Genomic DNA, 6,000 nt, shown 5'->3' on the forward strand with positions numbered 1-6,000 from the left:
GGGTCTTTGTAGATAACACGTTGTCTAATTCTGGGCAGTGTCATTCTGTGGCAACTAAAGCAAATAAAGTTCTGTCTTGCATAAAAAAGGGCATTAACTCAAGGGATGAAAACATAATTATGCCTCTTTATAGATCCCTGGTAAGGCCTCATCTGGAGTATGCAGTTCAGTTTTGGACTCCAGTCCTTAAGAGGGATATAAATGAGCTGGAGAGAGTGCAGAGACTAAGTGCAACTAAATTGGTTAGAGGGACGGAAGACTTAAATTATGAGGGGAGACTGTCAAGGTTGGGGTTGTTTTCTCTGGAAAAAAGGCGCTTGCGAGGGGACATGATTACACTTTACAAGTACATTAGAGGACATTATAGACAAATAGCAGGGGACCTTTTTACCCATAAAGTGGATCACCGTACCAGAGGCCACCCCTTTAGACTAGAATGTCCAAAACATTATCTGCCTTGCAAACCTAAGTGCTGCTGTTTTTTTCTTGGACACTGTGTTTGGTATCTACTAAATTATTTGTTTTAATGACTTTGTAATTATACATTGTTGTAATATACAGTGGGGGTCATTTATCAACACTGGGCAAATTTGCCCATGGGCAGTAACCCATGGCAACCAATCTGATTGCTGCATTCATTGTTCTGCTTACAGCTGGCTTTAAAAAGCTAATCACTGATTGGTTGCTATAGGTAACTGCCGATGGGCAAATTTGCCCAGTGTTGATAAATGAGCCCCAGTATGCTTTATTAAACCACTTGTTTGCATACCTTAATTGTTGTTTTCTGTTTATTTGTTACAAGCCAGTTGCATGTGTAGATGGAAGACATGGAAGTAACATCTCATCAAGGCAGGTGGTAATTCCAGTCATGGACTATTTACAGCTTACCCCTTATGCAAAGAACATGCACCCTTGTTGCTAGTTTACAGAAATGTTAATTGCAATTTTATTGGTGCAATATTGTGTCTTCATTAATTGTAGAGTGGAATCTACTGTAACAATGATTATGGTTAACCTGGGTAGCAAATATTTTTAAAGCTAAGAGCACACGGTTTTAAAAATGCCCCTCGATTAACTTGAGTTGAAATCGCCACTTAATGTGCCATTACCCTAAGTGACCTGTCCTTTAAATGAAGTGAAAATAAAGGAATGCATTTATAGATCATTAGCACTGGTTTAATCCATCTAATCCTTATTGCTGCAGCGAATCCTTGATTGTTTATGAATATCAAGAATGTTGAAATACTCAGCAGGAAATGGAGAGAAATCCAGAGGATTTGCTGTGGGAAAAACAATATCACAACAAATGTGTTCTTAAGAAATACAGAGGATAAGGTAAATATCACTTCTTGACATGAAAAAGCAAGTAGTTAGACTATAACTAACAAAGTATGCAATGGTTAAATAGCTTTCTATCACATTGAATCTCAGATTTTATTTTGCAGGCAAAGGACAGATGGAGTAAACCATATCTAGACATTTTAGGTGGCTTGCTATGTCATATTCTGGTAGATCATTGTCACACTTTTATTTTTCTTTGAACGTATGTTTCAATGCTGCATTTTGTGAAGTCAAAACAGGGGTTTTCTCCATCTGTGCCTTGTTATAAATTGGTCATGACATACTGTATAAATGTTTTCTTCACTTAGGTGAATTTTATCAGTAGTGGGTCAGCCCACTGAAACATAATTTAACCCAAACTTATTGACACACCTGAAACGTTTAACCCTTACAAAGAAAGCTGACACAATATTAATTATAACCATATACTGGCTTTGTATCTAAAATGATGGCCTTGCCAATGAGTAACTAAGAGGATAAAATATCAATATTGGTAATCTTCCCTAGAGAGTATGGGGCCAGTGTCGGACTGAGGTGCCCAGGGTCCACCGGAGCTGCTGCCTAGGGGCCCCCTACTCCAGCCACAAGTGCCGCCACCATCCCCAATCACAAGCTAAACCAATCCCGCACACAGTACATACCTTAAGCGTGATGAGATCGCGCTGGGGGGCCGGAGCTACGGTACCGGCTCCTGTAGGCAGAGGTTTCCAGCAGCGCACCAACAAAGGCTATGGCCCATTGGGTTTTCTCCCAGTGTCCTGTTGGCCCAGTCCGACGCTGTATGGGGCCCATTTATTACAATCGAATTTCGATTTTTATATCCACTGATCTCTAAAATTTTATGGTTTCGTTTTTTTTAAAAAGCTGTACAAACCACAAAAGCCACTAATACAAAAATTTGCCAGTTTAAAGTTGTGGAGGTCTTCTAGAAGTCAATGGGAGCTGCTCTGATCCTATTGGACTGTTTTAAATCAATTTGGACTTTTAGACGTTTGGGCATCAAGTTATTACTCTGTCTAAAATGAGAGGTAAACTGCTTTTATGCTTGTGATTGAAAATCTTGGTTTCAATCTTGTAGCTCAAATTGCGGGAACAAATTCATGTTTACACAGATCCTGTGGGATTTTAACTATAGGATTATTTTGCAGTTTAAAGTATAAGGAAATTAAAACCACTGTGGATGCCAATTTGTTAGGCATCCCACCATAGTAACTTTAATTACTCACATACTACCCTAGCCGGCACCACTCTTCTTCAGAAAGTGCACTAGCCAAGGGTACTTTCGTTCATAGTGCATCTCTGTCATCTTGCCCAGGGCTGACAGATATCCAGGGCCGCTCCTGAAAGGCGACAGTGAGCGAACAGTTACCAGGGTGACAAAAAAATCTGCCTCTGGTAACTTTAAGAGCTAAAAAAGAAATTCAGCTCCGCTAGTTCAGAGAAAGCAATAGCGCTCACTGCACTAGCAATGCCCCCTCGACTTAGCACGTTCCAGCACTAAAGTTCTATTCGTGGAGCGAGAGAGGAGGCCGTAGCCCCAGAGTTGGCCCTGAAACTATCCACTGAGCTCTTTGCCTAGTCTCAAATTTCTTACATGCTAGTTTATAGATAATCATGTGCAGTGCAATTTCTATGCATTCTTGCAATCTAAATGTAGCAAATCAAGAAACAAATATATAAAGGCACTCCAAGCAAGGTTTCTGAAGGAGGTACTTTCTGAGGTGTAAGAAATAATTTTGTTTCAACTGTATGCGTTATATACTTTGAAAGGGTTAGCTGTTCCTTTCTGTAGCAAATGATTGTTATCTTGACAGCAAATTACTTTAACGTATGGTTTATTTAGAAACTTGCACAAAAGAGTAGATTTTCTGCTACAACAAATAACATTTGATGAGTCTGCATTTTACTTTCCTGCCCGGAATGTTATTTTCCCCTTCAAAAGTCTAAAGATTTTTTCATATAATGCATTGGGAATCTGACAGAGATATTAATGCATAATAGTAAAATGCACAATGTTGCTACCAGAAGAAAGTAAATGTGCAGTGTGCCTGGAAATTAGCTTTTATAATCTCGGATTGGTTCCATAAGAAGCTTGGGTCTTTTTTTATTTTAACGGGCTGTTAAATTATTTACTTTTCTGTTCTGTTTCTCTCCAAGATGACAGGCAGTGTGCTAGCTGGGTGCTTGGGTGAGCAGCCCAGTTAACCACGGAGCAGATCAAATGTGAAGCTATTATTGCAGGTATGTGGTCTGTAATCCAGAAAATCTGGAATCACAATAGGCAGGCACGCCGAACATAATATCTCACAGAGAACAGGTGTGAATCAAAGTTAATTAAAGATGCAGCATCAGCTCAGCCTCTGTGTTTCAGGCTGTACTTAAAATTGACTCCTAGACTATGGGTACAAAAATCTAAAAATCTAAAATCTATAAACCGATTATCCAGAAGGCTCTGAAATACATGAAATGCCATGAACCGCATTTAATGGTTTTTAACCAGAGTTATTGTTTTTTAAATCATTTGCATGATGCATTCTTATGGCAACAAATGGGTTTTTCATGTTTGCAAACAGATTTCATAATCATCAGTCACCATCATAATTCGATCAGGAAAATACATTTTTTCAAATCTTTTTAAAAAACTTTTATACAAAGCCATGTTTACATATATTTATGATGTATTTGTATAGCAAATTGCAATATTTTAGCCTTAAGACAGTTCTGCAAATAGCGAAAAGGACTGGAAATTTTTTAAAAACTTTTTGGCTAATAGATTTCACGTCTGTCTTACAGTATATTTTTATAGGTTGACCATATCCTGATCATATTTAATGTACTACAGTGTTATTGCACTTTGTTCATTTAAATGATTTCATTTCACAGTTTGAAATTTGAAAAGCTGTAGTGCATAAAGCTAAATAATTGAAAAAGAAGATAACACAGTTTAAGTTAAACATTCACTTTAAGGGTTTTTTTGGTTTAAGCTTGGATGGACTCTGTTATTAATAAGATTAGCTCCATCCAGCAGACCCTAAAGAAAAAAGAATTTATACCAAACCTACTGGAACATTTCCTTTGTTAATTTGCCAGACTTTGTTAGGTGTTATCACTAGGATATAACACATCTCACAGAAAGACATGTAAGGGGGTATTTATAAACACTGGGCAAATTTGTACCTGGGCAGTAACCCAAAGCAACCAACCATATGCTGGCTTCAATTGTTCTACTTACAAGAGGCTGAAAAAAAATCACATTGGTTGCTTTGCATTACTGCCCAGGTGCAAATTTGCCCAGTGTTTATAGATTAGTCCTATAATGTCTGTAAAGAACATTATACATTTGTTTCTTTCCAATATATATATATATATATATATATATATATATATATATATATATATATATATATATATATATATATATATATATATATATATATACCGCAGATGATATGGGTGAAAAACATCTCAGTTTACAGAGTGGAATTATAAAGCATTGGCCAAATAGGTAAACATTCAAATATGCTACTTGTAAAATACTGTGTTGTATTGTATGTAAGTATTTATTTGCATCTAATTTTCAGTCTCTTTATTTTCAGGTGATGACAGTGGAGAAGAATTATTGCGCTTTGCAAGCAACCGAAATCCTTGTCAATTAGATACTAACACCTAAAATTAAACTTTTTTTTAAATATATAACAATATTGTCTTTGCTTGAGCTTTATCATTTTGCCCTAAAAGTATTTCCTGATGCTTCTACATTACCTATTAAAACCCCAAATGTTCCTCTAGGAGGGGGCTGCCATATTTGTGCAGCAGTAATCTGTTGGCATTTGAAATTGACAGTTTAAGAAGGGACATTGAGGTTGACAAAACAGTCAGGTTTAGGAACTTCAAGCAACAATTACTTACAAAAGCAAACCTATCTGCGAAAAATGAGCAACATGATCTGTATGTAACTTGTATATCCATGAATACATACATAATTAATTCATCTGAGAATCATTTGTTCATGTCAGTATCACTTTAAGATGCAGTTAAGCTAACTGCACCCTGACTGCCTTTTCTCTATATAGTTTACATTTACAGGGGCCTTACTGCTCCCTGCATCTTGCACCACATTACAAATTTTGACACCTATGTGCCCAGCCCACTAGACACACGCAGCATTGTATTCATAGGGGAGCACAGGTTTGTTTTTCTTATATCACCCTGTCCTGCACTTTGTAAATTAGCAGACCAATGTATTCAAAAGTATATCACTATATTTTTTGTTGCCCTACCCTCCAATCAGTCTGTAGCCTCTTTGGGGCAAGGCTTTTCCTCCACTTATATTTATTATCTGTATTGTCATTATTTGTCACCATATTGTATTATTGCAAAACATCTAAAGCCTTACTTTGCGATACTAATAAACGTATGCATATATTCATACAGTTCTAAAATTAAGACAGTTCTACTGATATTTCTCCTGTTGTCATTTAGTAACGCTTCCTAAAATCAACTGCATTATTCTGATCCTGCAACAAAGCCAGACCAGGTCAACACCAAGTACAAGATATGTTATGTGATCATTTTTCAAAAGAAGATGATTTCTTAATATTTTGATCTTTTGGTGGGCTTTTACCCCCCCCCCCCCCGTGTGCTCCTTCAACTGGCAAA

The 6,000-nt window shown here is 37.0% G+C and overlaps 1 protein-coding gene across 3 annotated transcripts in view; it reads left to right on the forward strand.

Moving 5' to 3' along the window:
* khdrbs2.L (KH domain containing, RNA binding, signal transduction associated 2 L homeolog) overlaps positions 1-5,787 on the forward strand; it is a 141,882-nt gene extending 136,095 nt beyond the window's left edge. For 2 of the 3 annotated variants that reach the window (XR_005961313.1, XR_005961315.1), the window contains 3 exons: positions 803-1,335; positions 3,499-3,582; positions 4,938-5,787. The gene's annotated coding sequence lies outside the window, so the exon portion shown is untranslated. The remainder of the gene's footprint in view (positions 1-802; positions 1,336-3,498; positions 3,583-4,937) is intronic. The other variant, XR_005961314.1, reaches the window with a different exon arrangement.
* The last annotated feature ends 213 nt before the right edge of the window (positions 5,788-6,000 follow it).

This window comes from Xenopus laevis, chromosome 5L (assembly GCF_017654675.1).
Source record: "Xenopus laevis strain J_2021 chromosome 5L, Xenopus_laevis_v10.1, whole genome shotgun sequence".
Lineage (NCBI taxonomy): Eukaryota > Metazoa > Chordata > Amphibia > Anura > Pipidae > Xenopus > Xenopus laevis.